Below are 18,573 nucleotides of genomic sequence, written 5' to 3' on the forward strand. Positions count from 1 at the left end.
CGGTTGCATACGGTTTAGTAAGTTTTTTGAAAGGAAAAAAAAAACAGATGCAGTTTTATGTTTGTCCTTCATTAAATAAAGTTCTTCTTGTTCTATTTGTGGGAAGAACTTTCGGCATACACTGCGCATGCACAAACTGAAAAACCGTATTGTGCAAACCGGACGGAACCGTACGCACATACGGTTCAGTACAGTTCCCATAGACCAACTATTTTTTTTTAAACGTACGCGGGTTGTATCTAGTTTTTCACCCGGACATAAAACCTTAGTAGACTACGGTTTTGTGTATGGGGAAAAAAACTGATAAAACCGTAATTGATGCAAAACGTACACAACCAGATGCTACGGTTGGCAAACGGTTTTCTATGAAATGTCTATACATACGGTTTGCAATACGGTTCCATACGTTTTTTTCACCGAAACCAGATACGGGAACCGTATTGCAAAAACGAGATGTGAAAGCAGCCTAACAGAGGAAACCATTTCCAACCTGTTTTTCCCATCCAGCGTTGTTGGTACCAACCGTCTATGGCGGCCTCCCAACCAACCTCCAACAGATTATGTCAGGGGAGAGAAGGATCAGGTTTTCTGGATTACCACTGCCTGATCCTTTTTGTTTTTGGAAAGACAAGTAGTCTTGTAGCAGCTTATCCCTTTCCTCTCTCTAGTGAGAACACATGAACAGCTGATCCACAAGTTCATGTGTATTGGTTTGGCCACAGCTATCCCACGTATGGGTGAATATTCACACAGGGCTGATAAGCCTCAACTTTCCTCAGCAGACAATGTTGACCTGTTTTTCTTTCGTTTGGATGCAGAAAACTGCTACAGATTTGAATATGCATCAGATCCAACCAGTGTGAACATACCCTAAGGGTACTTTAACACGAGCGTATTTCGCAGCGGATCCGCTGGTGAAGGCCCGCTCTATGCTGTCTTTACATCTGCCTGCTCGTATCGGCTATACGCCGCTATGAGCAGACACACTGCGGTGTGCGAGTCGCAGTATACTCTCACATCACAGCTCAGAGCAGGGAGAGTGGCCGTGATGTGCGAGTACGCCGCACACATCGCTGCAGTGTGTCTGCTTGTCGCGGCGTATTGCCGCTACGAGCAGGCACATGTAAAGACAGCATAGAGCGGGGCCTTCACCAGCGGAACCGCAGCATAAAATCCGCTGTAAATCCGCTCGTGTGAACCTACCCTAAGGCATCGTTTTCCAAACCGTGTGCCTCCAGCTGTTGCAAAACTACAACTTTAAACATGCCCGGTCAGCCGATGCTGGAAGTTGTATTTTTTTTTTAACAGCTGGGGAGACACTGTTTGGGAAACGCTGCCTTAGGGTACAGTTTGTAACAGCAGGAAATCTGCTGATCGTTTCGCTACCATTCGCTTCAATGGATCCATTTTTTGCAGATTTCCCACAGACCCATTAAAGTGAATGGCAGCAAACTTGCAGCGGATTTCCTGGATTTTACTTTATTTTAGTGTGTGAACGTACGGTAAAGGGGTTTTCCAGGTCTTTATCACCGATTGCCTAAACTCAGGATAAGCTATCGCTATCTGAAAGATGGAGGTCGAGACAGCGGGCATAGTGGTGGCACCAGCAATAGACAGCATTGTACATAGTGTAGCGGCTTTGCTAGGTTACTGCAGCTCAACTCCCCATTAATGACAAAAACTCACAAAATTGATGGGAAAAAAAATCCCAGAAATGCCCTTTAAGACTCCATGATTTAGTTTGATATCTTCCAAGAGACAAGTAAATCTTCGATCAGTGTTTCCCAACCAGGGTGCCTTCAGCTGTTGCAAAACTACAACTCCCAGCATGCCCGGACAGCCGAAGGCTGTCCGGGCATGCTGGGAGTTGTAGTTTTGCTACAGCTGGAGGCACCCTGGTTGGGAAACACTGCCTTAGATCCACATGCCCTACTATAGCATATAACATTCTCCTTAAAAAAAGGACGTGCCAGACAAGAGGAAAATAAGTTTGTATGTAGAGAGAAGGCTTTGGTGTACACGTGGCACATTTAGTCCTAAAAGTAACACAGGCAGCCTAACGGTGCACTGAAATAGCCTTAAAGGGGTAAAAACATTTATATATTTTTTTTTAATGAACTGGTGCCAGAAAGTTAAACAGATTTGTAAATGACTTCTATTACAAAATCTTTATCCTTCCAGTGCTTTTTAGCAGCTGTATGCTACAGAGGAAAATTCCGTATCAGGAACTGTCCAGAGCAGGAGAAAATCCCCATAGCAAACCTATCCTGCTCTGGACAGTTCCTGATATGGACAGAGGTGTCAGCAGAGAGCACTGTAGACAAGACAAAAAAGAAATTAAAAAAAGAAAAAGAACTTCCTCTGTAGCATACAGCTGCTTAAAAGTACTGGAAGGGTAAAGATTCTTTTTAATAGAAGTCATTTACAAATCTGAATTCAGGTAGAAGAGACAGACACTGTCGCACATCTACATATTGCAATTTGATCTAATTGCTTCTCAGCATAAATTCAAAAACTAACAGGTTGTTAGTATACATTTTGATCAAAAGGTACAAGCCCATTACAAATCGGTCTAACTTTCGGGCACCAGTTGATTAAAAAAAAAAAAAATAATAATGTTTTCCACCGAAGTACCCCTTTAAGAAAGGTCGAGGTGTAACCTGAATATGCAGGGATTAGAGTTTACACTTTATGAGCTTTTCACCTCATCTCTTGTAACATGAGAAGTGACCAATGGAAAAAGCTGCATAAAATTAATCTAGCGGAGAATGCGCTTCTCCAATCTCTAGATCAAAATAATAACCTTAATCAGATGATTGCCTGCTGCTTCATTACCCTGGCCCACCGCCCCCCTGGGCACATAGACGTGAATTACTGCTCTACAGATGTTCCCGATAATGTCATAAACATGCCCAGAGACACACCTTTATAGCCGCATCCCACAATGCCTCTAAGCTGGGGGGGCAGCGTTACGGGGGCACTAAATAAGAGGCTGCACACAACCCTCCGCCTCGCGCCACCGACAGGTATCTGTGTGCGCTGATTCATGTTTTGCAGACAGCCCTAATGCACGGTGCAAAACCAATACTGACAACAAAAGGGACGGCCTTTATTGCCGTTAATATCCCTGAGCAATTATGGGAACTCAGCAGGAAACTCTGCCCAGAATGGAAACCTTCGCATTGTAATTCACCGTTTCTCCACTGCTTCGGCAGCAACTCCCAACGTACCCGCTAATATGCGCTATAGTACAATTCAAAAAAGGCGTCATTACACCGAGCATGAATAACACCACAAGGCTAAACTGCAAACTAGCGACAAAAACAAGGGAAACCAGGGGTGCAAGACAATTTAATAATAATAATAATAATTTATATAGCGCCTACAGATTCCGCAGCGCTTGATCTAAGAACATGAGCGAAGATCTGATGGATATGGCTGGGGCTATTCACACTGCATCCTATATATGTCTAGGCATCGAGCATATGCCTAAAGTCTGGTAGTATACACCCGAGCGGTGTGGGGGGGGGGGGGGGGATTAGATTTCTCATTCTACCTCATGGATTACACTTTCCCTGTACATCGCATTGACAATACAGCATACAGGTGCATTCATTCCGCATATATCAGGAATCTTTCCTGCAATAATGTGACTTAAAGGGGTACTCCACTGGAAAACATTTTTTAATCAACTGGCTCCAGAAAGTTAAACAGATTTGTAAATTACTTCTATTAAAAAAATCTTAATCCTTCCAATAATTATCAGCTGCTGAAGTTGAATTGTTCTTTTCTGTCTAGCAACAGTGCTCTCTGCTGACCTCTCTGCTTGTCTCAGGAACTGCATAGAGTAGAAGGATTTGCAATGGGGATTTGCTTCTACTCCGGACAGTTCCCCAGACACATGTCATCAGAGCATTTAGATAGAAAACAACAACTCAACTTCAGAAGCTCATAAGTACTGAAAGGGTTAAGATTTTTTAATAGAAGTAATTTACAAATCTGTTTAACTTTATATATAAAGTTTTTTCCTGGATAACCCCTTTAATCCATCCAGTACTCATCAGATGCTATATTCTACACAGGAAGTTCTTTTCTTTCTGAATTTCCTTTCCAGTCTGACCACAGTGCTCTCTGCTGACACCTCTGTCTATGTCAGGAACTGTACAGAGCAGGAGAGTTTGCTATGGGGATTTGCTTGTACTCTGGACAGTTCCTAAAATGGACAGAGGTGTCAGCACAGAGCACTGGGGTCAGAAAGAAAATAAATTAAAAAAAGAAAAGAACTTCCTCTGTATTATACAGCAGCTAATAAGTACTGGAAGGATTAAGATTTTTTTTAATAGAAGTCATTTACAAATCTGTTGATTAATAAAAAAAAATATATATGTTTTCGTGAAGTCAGGTGCGTCGCTGCGCACGGACGTCACTGCGCAGCGGCGTCTATGCAGCGTTACTAGGCCGGAGCCTGCCCGGAGTGGAGAAGATGACCCCCGGAGAAGAAGGACAGCCCGGACCGGTTCACCCTCCACCCGGAATGCCGCCGGACACTACAGGAAGGATGGATGGCCCGGACCACCCTCCCCGAACGGTCCCTGCAGCAACTGGGAAGGTGAGTCAGGGTTCTGGCATGGACAGGGGTCTGTATAATATACTATACCTACAGTAGGCCCTCCAGCTGTTGCAAAACTACAACTCCCAGCATGCCCGGACAGCCAACTGCTGTCTGGGCATGCTGGGAGTAGTAGTTTTGCAACAGCTGGAGGCACCCCTAGTTGGGAAACACTGACCTATACTATACACTACTATATAGTCCAACATGCTGGGAGTTGTAGTTTTGCAACAGCTGGAGGCTGTAGGGTTGTTACATCTATTTAAAAGGGTACTCCACTGCCCCAGTGTTCAGATCATTTAGTTCCAAAAGCCCATTTAGTTCCTCTACGCCACCTCAATGCAAGTCTCAATGTAAAAAAATAAATACCGTGAAATACCGTGATACTTTAGAAAAATACCGTGATACTCATTTTTGGTCATATCGCCCAGCACTAAAGTCACAATTCAGACACCACTTTCCTCAGGTTCTCAGGCATTGAGAAGGTGAAGTTAAATAAAAGGGGAGGTGACCAAATTTGATCCCTCCACAATAGGGAAATCATGTGGATTTATCTTTTGAATTGCATTCAATCCCATGGTTTAAATAGCAAAACAGATTTAATATTACATTACTGATATGTCTCTGAATAATTTATCTGTGATTAGCCCCATGTTTTGGTTTTAATCACGTGCACATGTGATGTGGGAATGGGGAATATGCCCTGGAGTATATAAGGGTGCCTCATTTGAGGATCTATAGGCCATGAGTAAGGATCAATAGCTCAGAAACACGTCAGCCATCCTTGGGACCCCCCTCTTTTGTGCAATATTTTATTTTTGATATGTTCACTGTTTGTCTGCCACCGTGAAGGCTTTTAAAGAAGAACCCTGAATAAAGACGGACGTTTTACTTCTACTTGCTGGCTTTTTTGCTTTTTTTTCTAATTTACAAATCTGTTTAACTTTCTGGCACCAGTTGATTTAAAAAAAAATAAATGTTTTCCACTGGAGTACCCCTTTAAGTCATTGTGATCAGTTGTGCTCCAACCTGTTCAGGGTCTGCTCAACAGAACAAAGAAAAAAAAAAAAAGAAAAAAAAAAAATGGACCCTGAACGGGTACGGGGTCTGAGCACAACGGCGGTGTGAACATAACCTAAGGCTCCGTTCATATTGGGTTTGCTTTTAATGCCCTGCAATGCTTTGTTTACCTTACTCATGAAAAACCATCGAGATTGTAGGAAAAATACAACATCTTGCACTGCCCTAGATAAGAATTACTGCTGAATTCACCAAATGTAGCAATAAATGTTGAGAAAAATAAAGCGTGTCTGACAAATTCTCAGACAGGTGGAAGCGACTATAAAAGCACTCCTCTCAGGTTGTATCAGCCAAATGATCTGAGAGTCTATGACAGGCATAACCATTAGGTCTTGTTCACAAAAATAAAAACCTCGGCAGCTGCATTAGCTCTGATAGAACAAACAGGATCAGAACATGTGCCGTGTACAATGATTCATTCACAGTGACTGCATAATGTCTACTGGTGATAACACAACGAATCGTGTGCAATACAGGATGGTCAATGCCATGGTTAAAGGGGTACAAACTGCTCCGAAGCCTGGACCCGGGAGCTTGTGACGTCATAGCCCCGCCCCTCAATGCAAGTCTATGGGAGGGGGCGTGACAACCGTCACGCCCCCTCCCATAGACTTGCATTGAGGGGGCGGGGCTATGACATCACGAGCTGCCGGCTCCAGCGTTCGGAACCGTTTGTTCCAAACGCTGAGCAGCGGAGTGCCCCTTTAATGCACTGAGTAAAATATCACAGGCACGGATTGTGCAGGGTGGGCTGTTTTGCAAATGGCTCCATCACAATCCGCCGTCTTCTCCTCCATACATACAAGAACCCGTGAGCTCCCTGAACACATTTAGTGCCGCCATACTACAGGAATAAGGACCAATGAACTCACCAGTTTGAAATCTTGAATGCTACATATGAAGTATGGAGTGTTGGGTCTTCTGCTTTCAATATACACGCAATCTAGAGGGAGGGAAAAATAGAAAAGCTTAGAATACACCACAGAAGAAATACATATAGAGATAACTATAATAAGCATGACAACAGTTTTACGATATGTTCCACGGGGTTAAAGCTTTAATATGTCAAACAGTCTAAGAAAATCATGTATACTATATGCACTGTAAAGTTTCTGAATAATATTCGGGTATGTTCACACAGCCGCGCGAGGAATCATTGTGGTCAGGAAATTTAACAAATCTGCCGCCATCTGCTTGGAGTGGAATGTTCCAAACTAATTGTCAGGAAAAATTAAGTCCCATTGACTTCAATGGGCTTTTACCTGCAGATTCCACAGGAACGACGGACATGTTCAATCTAACGGAATACAATTTCGCCCTCGGAAAGAATTGCGCCTGCAGAAATTCCACAGTGTGACCAAAGGGGTAGAAAGAACATTAAAGGCCATGTACACAGAAGCCTTGATAGCCTGCTGTTTGTATGTCCTGTAGTCTTCTTCTGGAGAGTGCCACTTGTTTCTTCTGTATATGGAGAGTATGCATAAGAAGTTTCCAGTGCCTTACTACCCAGCATGCATTACTCTGGCTTAGGAGCGCTTATTGCACTAGGCCGACAAGCGGCGATAAGGGCTCTTCTTCATGCATCACCGAGAGCAGAAGTGCACAGAGAAGCAGCAGCTGAAGCCGGACCAAACTTCCAGAAACCCGTCGGATTGTGACCTCCCATCACACAGGCTGAAAGAGCAGGAACACCAAGGATGGCAATTTGGAAATCAGTAACACCTCTAATGGCAGTATATTTTTGGTTTCATTAACAAAGCTATTTTTTTTTAATTGATATAAATTAAAAAAGGTGCTCAGATTAAAGGGGTACTCCGGCACTAAACATCTTATCCCCTATCAAAAGGATAGGTTATAAGGTGTTAGATCGCGGTGATTCCACCACTGGGGACCCCCATGATCTCTCCTGCAGCACCCCCATTTTTCAGCTGCACAGAGCAAGGATCGCTCTGTGGCTGATGACAGGCGGTGCAGGGAACAGAGTATCGTGACGTCACGCCCCACCCCCTCAATGCAAGTCTATGGGAAGAGGCGTGGCAGCCGGGGGTGCTGCAGGAGAGATTGCAGGGGTCCCCAGCGGCAGAGTCCCCGTGATCTAACATCTTATCCCCTATCCTTTGGATAGGGGATAAGATGTTTTATGCTGGAGTACCCCTTTAATGTAAAAATAAAATTAAATTATAGAGGTGCTTTTATTGATCATGTTATATCTGACAATGTCCAAAAGAGCCAAAGTTTATTACCCTGTTGTGGTAAGAGGGTGCAGTCCATGAATTTAGGCCATTGGAGAGTTTTCGGTTACATTCCATAAATTAAACAGTCATCTGAAAACCACCTCTGTGTTCTACACATTTTATAGTCACTGACCTCATACTTGTTCTAAGCTCTTCAAATTGACTGTGCTGTCAAGTTCTTAACCAGTTCAGTATCTGACAGCAAAGTCCATGATGCAATCTCTGGGCAGACACCGGAAGCCCCAAGTACAAGGTTCACAGTGCATAAGTTTAAGAAGCCCTTTGGTCATTCCTGGAAGCCTTTCCTTCAGTTGGGTCTTGTGATCTCATTGTGACCCCCTCGAAATTACAAGTGCCTCTGTGTTCTCAATGGGGGGTCACCATCCCCACTATAGAACCTCCTGTATGATAAAACTGCATATGGGGGGGGGGGGTAGTTACACACTAGGGCTGGGCAGTATACCGGTTCATACCGAATACCAACATTTTTGGGCTGCACGATATGAATTTTTCCCTTACCGCAATAACGGTTTGGCCCCTCCCCCTTGGGAATGAATTATCAGCCCAGCGCAGAGCTGTCCCCACATCGGGGAACTAATCATACGTGACCCGCTAGTGCTGTTCTGCTCCCCCAAATCATGTGACCCGCCAGCGCTGTTCTGCTCCCCCCCCCCCCCCCCCCCCCCAAAATAAGTTATCAGCCCAGCGGGGTACTACTCACATATGTCACCTGCAAGCACTGCCCCTCCTCCTCTTTGTTGGGGGGCGCCGGTGCTGGAACTCATTGTACGCCAGTGGTCTCCAACCTGCGGACCTCCAGATGTTGCAAAACTACAACTCCCAGCATGCCCGGACAGCCAATGGTTTGAGATCACTGCTGTACGCTGTATCCCTATGCCCGGGCTGTAAAAGATAAAGAAAATAAACTTTAACTTACCTATGTCGGCCTTACGCTGGGGACTGGAACATCAGACAGCAGTCAGCCTATCACGGCCGCAGCGATGTCCCGCCCCGGCCAGTGATAGGCTGAGCCCACTGTCATGTAAGAAGCCCGGGCATAGGGATACAGCGTACCGCAGTGGTCTCCACTGCTGTCCGGGCATGCTGGGAGTTGTAGTTTTGCAACATCAGGAGGTCCGCAGGTTGGAGACCACTGGCGTACTGTGAGTTCCAGCGCGGGCGACCCCTAAAAAAATGACGGAGGGCAGTGCTTGCGGGTGACATATATGAGTAGTACCCCGCTGGACTGAAAATTAATTTGGGGGGGGGGGGGGAGCAGAACAGCGCTGGCGGGTAACATGATTTTGGGGGGGGAGCAAAAGAGTGCTCGCGGATCACATGATTTGGGGTGGGGGGGTGGGGTGTGTAAGAAATATACCGCTATATACCGTGGAACTGCCATAAGTTACAAAAATACCGTGATACACATATTTGGTCATACCGCCCAGCTCTATTACTCACTCCTATCACAGTTACTGAAGATTATTCTACAGCTCCTCTCATCCAGTTATAATCGAGGAGGTGATGGCACAGCCTGGTACTGGCTCTACATGTCATGTGGTACTGTGATGACACATTATGGTAATGTTAGCAAAGCAGAATGTGGGAGAAAGCAGCATAACATTTGTCAAACTGGACAAGATCAGAAAAAGCATGAGAGGGACAAAGTACCTTTCCTGGAGCTGATGGTTGTTGCCAAACATAAAACTGCATTAAAAACTCTCAGCCAAGTGCCAAGGAAGTGGGACTAAGTTGCTTAAGTGCCACATCCCAACACGCCCCCTTGCTTGCACTCCAAGACCCCCCTTGACACTTGGCTAAGAAATAAAAAGGCAATTTTATAAGTTTAGCAACCTCCATCAGCTCCAGGAAAGGTACAGATTGCTTTTATACCGTAGTAGTTATACAACAGTGTCTGCAGCTCTTGGCAGCCGACAGAATCCCTTTGAAAATGTCCCTAAACTCTCGTGATAGTCGTACGCCGAACACTTTTTTTTTTTTTTTTTTACACGTTTGCATTCAATGGCAGCAAGCAGAGTGCACCTTCATGCCAAACATTGTTTAAGGCCTTGCTCCAAGCATGCCTAGACAGCCAAAGGCTTTACTTCCAGGAGATCGAACCACCCCAGCTAATAATGGACCGTGCCCATACAAAGTAAACCATTTCACATCTATACAAGATCCAAGACAGGCAATATACATAATAAAGCAATAAAAGCAAGGAGAAAAGAAAAATGCATTAACCACAGGCTGACAAATATCATTCCATAATGATTGCCTCCCGTATAAATAAAGCCCCCTGTCATGACCTGCCATAAGCGCATTACGATAATGCTTCTTTAATGCCTCGCTCTACCACACCTTTACATGGACTGTCAGCATGAATCACAGGCTTGACAACCACCCTCCTTTTTATTTAAGCAATGTACACAATACATCAGGGGAGATTAGATGTACATGGTAATGGGGGAAGGGTCGGCAGCCACAGAGACAGCATCTGGGCAGTGCACTAATGCAAAAACAGGAGGGGGGTTTACCATAGAGCAAGCAAGACTTCAAAGTTCACTATATCTGCCTATACACACTGGAGTAAAGTGGCCGGACCCTACAGAGGGACTGAACTAACCAATCTGCATTGGGTGTGCTGGCTGACCTGACGCAAATTCGGGGTGAGGAAGAGCAATCAGATATAATAGATTTCAACTAGGATCCCACAGAAGAGTACGCCCGTCCTGATTTTGACACACACGCCATCCTGAAGATAGTCAATATGTGATTGTGGGGGCACCCCAGCCACAGTGCCCTTACACAGTATGAGCGTTAAGAAAACAGCTCCATAAATTGTGTAGTGGTCATACTGGGTTACTGCAGCTCAGTTTCCATTGAAGTAAATGAGAGCCGCAGTACCTAGCAAGACCACTACACAATGTATGACTGTCTGCTGCTGTCTCTTTTCTGTATATGTAGGTTTCATGGCTCTGGCAGACAACTGACCAGTGGGGGGTGACAGGTGTCAAATGAATGAACATGTTGAAATTGCTCAGTGGGAATGGGTCTCACGGAAATCCATTCACACCGATGTAAAAGTTGACCGCGAGTAATTCCGCTAGCAGAATTCTGACCACAGAATTCCGCTGGAATTGCGTAGGGTGAATGCACCCTTACTGGGGTATTGGCTATACCCACTGACGGCGACCCTGTGTACAAGGTAAGGCCGGCGCATAAACCTGGTTGTCCCCTATTGGGAGTGTTTTGTTCCCTATTGGGAGTATTTTATCCTCCTATTTTATCACACCCCTACCCCTTAATTCACACCCCTACCCCTTAATTCCCTGGTTGAACTTGATGGACATATGTCTTTTTTCGACCGTACTAACTATGTAACTATTGGGTGTGACCGCATCCACTATTGGGAGTGTCCCCTATTCGGAGGGTGAAAATACATTAAGTCTTAGGGTACTCTGCCAGGGAATTAAGAACTGTCCACTATTGGAAAGCGTCCACTAAGGGAGATTTTACTGTATGCATGTAGGTGTGTGTGTGTGTGTGTGTGTGTGTATGTGAATGTGTGTGTGTGTGTATATATATTATATATATATATATATATATATATATATATATACACACACACATATATATATATGATTTTTTTTTGGGGTCAGGAAAGTTGAGGTCCTACTGCAGTGATCCTCAAACTGTGGACCTCCAGGTGTTGCAAAACTACAAATCCCAGCATGCCCCGACAGCTGTTGGTTTTGCAACAACTAAAAGGTCCACAGCTTGGAAACCACTGTCCTAGTGGTTTGATCCCCACCAACCCATAAAATAACGCCATATCCTAGCAGAACATGGAAACCACCTTTTAAGGCTGTATTCACACACACAGCTCTGCTACATCTTTGTGCTGCAGTATGTCCTAATGGCTGCTTAGTGCTTACGCTTTAATTCGCATTATACTGCAGGTTTCCCTTCACTGAATTCAACGGGCAAAACTGCAGCAATGAAAACCGATAGCGGTATAGACACTTAAAAGAACTGAATCCATGATAAAACCGCAGCAAATACACAAAGATAGTATATATTAGAAAAATAAATTAAACCCAGAAATGAGATCTATCAAAACAAAGAGAAATATTTTGGTGAAGTATTCGGCTTCTCCCTCCCCCCATGTTGAGGTAGGGAGGCCGCAGAGTAAATCTCCCACATCCCGCACAATTTACTTAAGCGCTCTGCTGCCAATGTCCTTGTCACCGCTAAGGCAGTTACTCAAGTCGTGACAGCTCTTCATAAAGTCTTGGGGAGAATACAATGTTTTCCAGAACTGCTGCTTATTTCATAAAAAAAAAAAGAGCCATAAAGCAAACAGAGATTGAATCTGTGAGGAGTCAGGAGGCGTCTGAATTCCTAATTTTATCTCCCAGCCATCAAAGACTTGTCTGCGGCTGACAAGTAAAATGGAAAGGCTGGCTCATTGTGACCTGGCTTTGTGTAATTCATTTACAAGATAAAAAAAAAGTGAAAATATCCATCAGCACACCTCACATTCTGCAAATGACAAGTCTCCTTACAGCGGACGAGAGAGCGTGACGAGGAAATCACAACGTGACTCCTGGGGAGACCCTTCAATACAGGAGCGCTAAATGATGTCTTACAGGAAAATTATATTAAAAAAAAAAAAAATAAATAAATAGCAAAAAAAAAAATTCTGGTTAGATTATATACTGTAACTATTCAATGAGTGATAAAGAAAAATAAATAAATAAACAGAATAAATATGTTTACACGCCCTCATGCCCATTTATTGCTGGGAAAGAGGACAAGCGTATATCTATTTTTTAGAGGCTAGAAGGCAGCTTACTTCTGCAGAAACCTCCCTCTTACTGCTCAGTTAGTAGGGCTGGGCGATATTTTTGTAACTCATGGCGGTTCCACGGTATATAACGGTATTCCTCTCCCCCCCCCCCCCCCCCCAAAGAATTTTTTTTAAATTATCAGCCCAGCGCTGCGCTGTCCCCATCGGGGTAAATTCATATCACCCCCAAGCCCTGCCCTCCTCGTCCTCCTGTTTGTTGTGGCCGCCGGTGCGGACACTCTATACTGTATCCCTATGCCCGGGCTGCAAAGGGTAAACAAAAATAAACTTTCATGCATGTTCCTACGTTGGCCTTACGCTCTTCCTGGGGACGTGACACTGGCTTCTTACATGACACTGGGCTCAACCTATCACCGGCCGAGGCGGAACATCGCTGCGGCTGGTGATAGGCTGACTGCTTTCCGACATTCACGTCCCCAGGAAGAGCGCAAGGCCAACGTAGGAACATGCGTTAAAGTTTACTTTTGTTTACCTTTTGCAGCCCGGGCATAGGGATACAGTAGAGAGCAGTGGTCTTAAACCTGCGGACCTCCAGATGTTGCAAAACTACAACTCCCAGCATGCCTGGACAGCCAACGGCTGTCCGGGCATGCTGGGAGTTGTAGTTTTGCAACATCTGGAGGTTGAAGACCACTGGTAGAAAGTGTCAGCGCCGGCGGCCACAACAAACAGGAGGACGAGGAGGGCAGCGCTTGCGGGTGATATGTGAGTAGTACCCCTTTGTGGACAGTGCAGCGCTGGGCTAATATTTTTTTTTTGGGGGGGGGGGGGACAGAACAGCGCTCGCGGGTCACATATGATTAGTTCTCCAATGTGGGGACAGCGCATCAGCTGGGCTGATAATTCATTCATTCCTGAGTGGGAGGGGCCAAATCGGTATTGCGGTATTCATATCGTGCAGCACAAAAATTTCGGTATTCGGTATGAACTGGTATACCACCTAGCCCTACCAGTTAGCAATGGTGGTCAATCGAAGCCTGTTTTGAAGGGGTATGCCGGCTTTATACATCTTATTCCTTACCCAAAGCACAAGAAATAAGATGTATGATCGCAGGGGTCCCGCCGCTAGGACCCCCACGATCTCGGTGACATCCCTCCATGCCCCTCCGTTCATGAGGAGGCGGAGATCAGGTGGAGATGCCAGAATTAAAGCATAACTTCAGCGTTTCTCTACTGTCCGTTCTGCAAAGTTTGGTGTTGAGAGACGCAGGATGCCCTGGGCACTACAGTTGTCGAAGCCACTGTATCATGCCCAGCGAGTCCCGTGCACAAGTCCTATTAATTAGAAAAGCTTGTTTCAAAAACAAGCAGAAAGGTTTAGGGGAAATTTACTAAGACCAGCGTTCTGTACACCGGTCTCCGAATGTAATATTTTCTTATTGTCCCCAGGGTGCCTACTAAAAGAAAAACAGACTCCCCCCCCCCCCCCCCCCCCTTGTAGCTCCAGTATCGGGTGCTCAGTCCGCAGCTGGGAACTCTGCTTTCCCCCTACTGCAGAGCGTATTGTCTACAGCCACACTTCAATCACTGGCCAGGCGGAGCGGCAGTGTGACGTCACTTCTAACAGACTGCATCCGGATTCCGGAGCTACAAGGGGGTGGAGAAAGGTGAAGTAAAGTGTATGTTTTTTATTAGCAGCCTGGGGAATTGGAAAATATATATTTCACCGGCCAACCTCTTTAGGTAAAGCCTCTCCAATCTATGATTGCACCAAATTTATCAGGAGGCGCACACCTCTTCTGCTTCGTGCACCTGTAAGTGAAAGCTATGTCAACTCTGACCTGGCGTAAATTTCAGCTAAACTTGTGCTTGGGAATTAAGTATTTAATTTCTAGAAACAGCAGAAGAGTTTTGTCCAGCTCACCCTTGGGATTGCGCTCGGACTGGACCAGGACTAGTCCACTTAGCACATAGAAAGAAGAGAATGTCCAGCGCCAGACTCGTACAGGGAACTTCTTTATTAGGTTGCCATGGGGAAACGACAGGAACTCAAGTTATGTGACGCGTTTCGGCCCACAGGGCCGAAACGCCTCACATTACTTGAGTTCCTGTCATTTCCCATGGCAACCTAATAAAGAAGTTCCCTGCACGAGTCTGGCGCTGGACATTCTCTTTCTATAAAATTTTTAATCCCCCTGCCCCAGTATATGTACCGTATATACTCGAGTATAAGCCGACCCGAATATAAGCTGAGGCCCCTAATTTCTCCCCAAAAACCCAGGAAAAGTTATTGACTCGACTATAAGCCTAGGGTGGGAAATACATCATCCCCCCCCCATGTAATCATCCAGATCCCAATCATTAACACCCCCATCATAACCGTCATCATCATCCCCCCCCCCCTGTCAATCCCTTCAATCAGTGGTCTTCAACCTGCAGCCCTCCAGATGTTGCGAAACTACAACTCCCAGCATGCCCGGACCGCGGATGGCTGTCCGGGCATGCTGGGAGTTGTAGTTTTGCAACATCTGGAGGGCCGCAGGTTGAAGACCACTGAGAAGGGATTAAAAGGCGGAGAGTTCACTCGAGTATAAGCCGAGGGGGGCGTTTTCAGCACGAAAAATCGTGCTGAAAAACTCGGCTTATACTCGAGTATATACGGTATATGTGGGTGCATATATAATTTATTTTTTATTCTTTTTTTTTTTTTTTTTTTAAAGCAAACACCTAATAATCCCTTTAAGACAATGGGGGGAGAGTTAGTAAAACCGGTGCAGAGGATAAGTGGTGAAGTTACTAATAGCAACCAGATTGCTGCTTTAATTTTTCACATTTTTATTTTTTTAAATTAAAGCAGCAATCTGATTAGCTGCTACAGGCAACTGCTTTTCTTTTACCAATTTCTGTATATGTAGGGCCAGCTATCTAACAAAGTGGACAACTAGGATGGCCAAATGTTCGCCAAAACCTTGTACTGAATGCACAACACAAGGGCACATAAGCTTCTTTGTGACGAATGGCAGAGGCATCGATCCAGGATAATGTCAGCATCAAACAACTCCATCTGTGGCCTCATTATCTGCAGGGCATCCTGAATCAGACGCCTGGGGCGTTCCACAATGCGCAACCTCTCAAAAATGAGGTCACACCGCTAAATGAATACATTGAGAGGTGACAGGGAAGGCCATGAAAAATACACATACTAAAAACTTTAAAGCAATATCCTTTTTCCTAAAAGGAAGAAAAACTTTAAATACCTTCTCTAATACAGCAATTAGAACATCTATTCTATGTACCCTGACTTTAGCCGGGCCCCCCTTTTCCTTGCCGGCTCCTGTGATCACTTGTCACACGGCTTGAGAACTCTATATTGCATTAATTCCAGCGAACAAAGCTGCAGCCAGGGCTCTTTTCGGTTTCATCTGGGCTCTGTAACTAAACAGAAATGAGCTCGAGCTACAGTATTGTTCTGCGGAATTGATGACACAGAATGCCCAGACACCATGAAAATGGAGAGCACGAGACGGAGGGAGAATATAAAGCGATAACAAAAGGAAGGCCAAAAAAGAAAAAAATCAAGGAAAAGATCACTGGGTACAGGAGCAAGGATTCGCATGCTAAAGTTTATTCTCACAAAATTACTTTTCACAGCCTAGTGTCCTCTGAATATGACCACCAGCGGGAGCTGCCAGGTGGTTCAAAAAGTCATAAATCTCCACAGGACAGCGCACAGTGTGGCTGGAGGAAGTATTGCACCTTAAATGAACTCCACATAAGCAAAACTGCTTTAAGGGTACGTTCACAAGAGCGGATTTTTTTTGCAGGTTTTCCGCTGCGTATTTGAAAGGGGGCGGGCTCTTCTCGGCTGTCCGCAGCAGATTTTCCGCGGTGGAATTCACACTGCGGAAAATCCGCCGTAAGCCCCATTGAACTCAGTAGGGACTGCGGCGGATTTTCCGCAGCGTTAATTCCACCGCGGGAAATCTGCTGCAGACAGCCGAGAAGAGACCGCCCCCTTTCAAATACTCAGCGGAAAACCCGCAAAAAAATCCGCTCGTATGAATGTACCCTAAAAAGAGTACTCTGCCTCTATCTAAAGGATAGGGGATAAGATGTCTGATCACGGGGGTCCCGCCGCTGGGCAGTACCCAGCGTTCATTTAGAACACTGGGTGCGGGCTGCTGGGGTTGTGACGTCACACCACACCACCTCAATGCAAGTCTACGGGAGGGGGCGTGGCAGCCGCCACGCCCCCTCCCATAGACTTGCATTGAGGGGGTGTGGTGTGACTTCATGATGGGCGTGGCCGTGAAGTCACAACCCCCCGCTCCAAGCGTTAAGAACAAAATGTTCCAAACGCTAGGGCAGCAGAGTACCCCTTTAAAGCACAGAATAGTATATACATTCATGTTTTTCCAAGGATATACAGAAATCTGCGTATACCGAAGGATTTAAGATGCAGCTCCAGCATCTCAACTCATATGAGTTTATTTAAAAAAAAACTAAAAAAACATGAATTTCAGTCATCCGCGTTCCTGTAGTTGTTCTCCTCCCGCTGCTGCTTGGGTTTAATGTATGTGTCGGCATAATTTCGATCTCATCTGTTTCGGCTCGCTCATGCCTACCTCCTGACTGTACACTAAATGGAACAGATTTCTGTGAAACAGAATTAATGACAGCTAATTGTAATCCGCCGCTCCCAAATTTATAAAAACAACTGCTAAGCAGCTCCAACAGCGAGCGCCATGACACCCACTCAATTAGCTTCAGCTCCTCACAATCTCACTGTAGAGTCTTACAGTCGCCTTGCTTGCACATCATTCTCCTTCAGTTTGTCCACTTTTGCTTTTGTGTACACGTATAGGCAGTTTTGGAATATGTAGGTTACGTGTGAGTAGGTGATGTCAAGCTGTTGCATTCACAGGAATATATTCACAATTATGGAGGCTTCAGAGCCAAAATGTCTCAGCCTTCCCAGTTGGGCACACTGTCTGTATGGAGCCTATTCTGGTTTTATTTGCTCTAATAAGGAATAGGGAAGTCATAAATGGGGTCCTCCTGCTCTAGCAGACCAAGTCCATTCCTACATTATATGGTTGGGAATTCACATGGAAAGTCGTCAGGAAAGGACTGGGGAAACTGGTTAAGGGTGCGTTCCCACCTGGCGTATACGCAGCGTATTTCTCAATGTGCAAAATTTGCAGCAGCAGCGGGAAATAAGCTGCGTATTCCTCGCTCACTATACACACAGGGCTTTCCGGCAGCAGCCCTGTGTGCGCAGTGGCACACGGACCCGCCTCAAACTCACTACAGGCATAGGGCCGCCGCCGGAAAGCCCTGTGTGTATAGTAAGCGGGGGAAGAACAACGTATTTCCCACTGCTGCCGCAAATTTTGCGTATACGCCAGGTGGGAACGCACCCTTAGAGTTCTGGTTACTTTCCTGTAACCATGCTTCTCATGAAAGGTATAAAAAGTCAGATTTAGAATCTGGTCACAAAAGCTTTATATACAAGTTCTGTTATCCACAGCTTTCTGAAAAGTCTTTACCAAAACATTCATTCTAAGGTATAATAGTTTCCTACTGTCCAACTTTCACATCTTTATGATGACAGAAAACCCCATAACTTAGACAAGTGTAACCTTTTTATAGGCACATGGTTATATTGGTTCCTTTTCTCACATCTTGCTCTTTCAAATGCCAGTGTAAGCTGGGCACATAGTGATAAGGCCTAGATGAAGGCACCTGTCCGATGCTGAAAGGCGCTGTAAAGAAAAGTCCAATTGTCTTGTCACTCATCATACCCTAAACCTTGTATTCACGACAATTGCATCATC

The 18,573-nt window shown here is 45.2% G+C and overlaps 1 protein-coding gene across 3 annotated transcripts in view; it reads right to left on the bottom strand.

Annotated features, from left to right (window-relative positions):
• RERE (arginine-glutamic acid dipeptide repeats) overlaps positions 1-18,573 on the bottom strand; it is a 363,134-nt gene that overhangs the window by 153,420 nt on the left and 191,141 nt on the right. For all 3 annotated transcript variants that reach the window (XR_008848528.1, XM_056544467.1, XM_056544468.1), the window contains exon 3: positions 6,562-6,632. The gene's annotated coding sequence lies outside the window, so the exon portion shown is untranslated. The remainder of the gene's footprint in view (positions 1-6,561; positions 6,633-18,573) is intronic.

Source organism: Hyla sarda, chromosome 10 (assembly GCF_029499605.1).
Source record: "Hyla sarda isolate aHylSar1 chromosome 10, aHylSar1.hap1, whole genome shotgun sequence".
NCBI classification, from domain to species: domain Eukaryota; kingdom Metazoa; phylum Chordata; class Amphibia; order Anura; family Hylidae; genus Hyla; species Hyla sarda.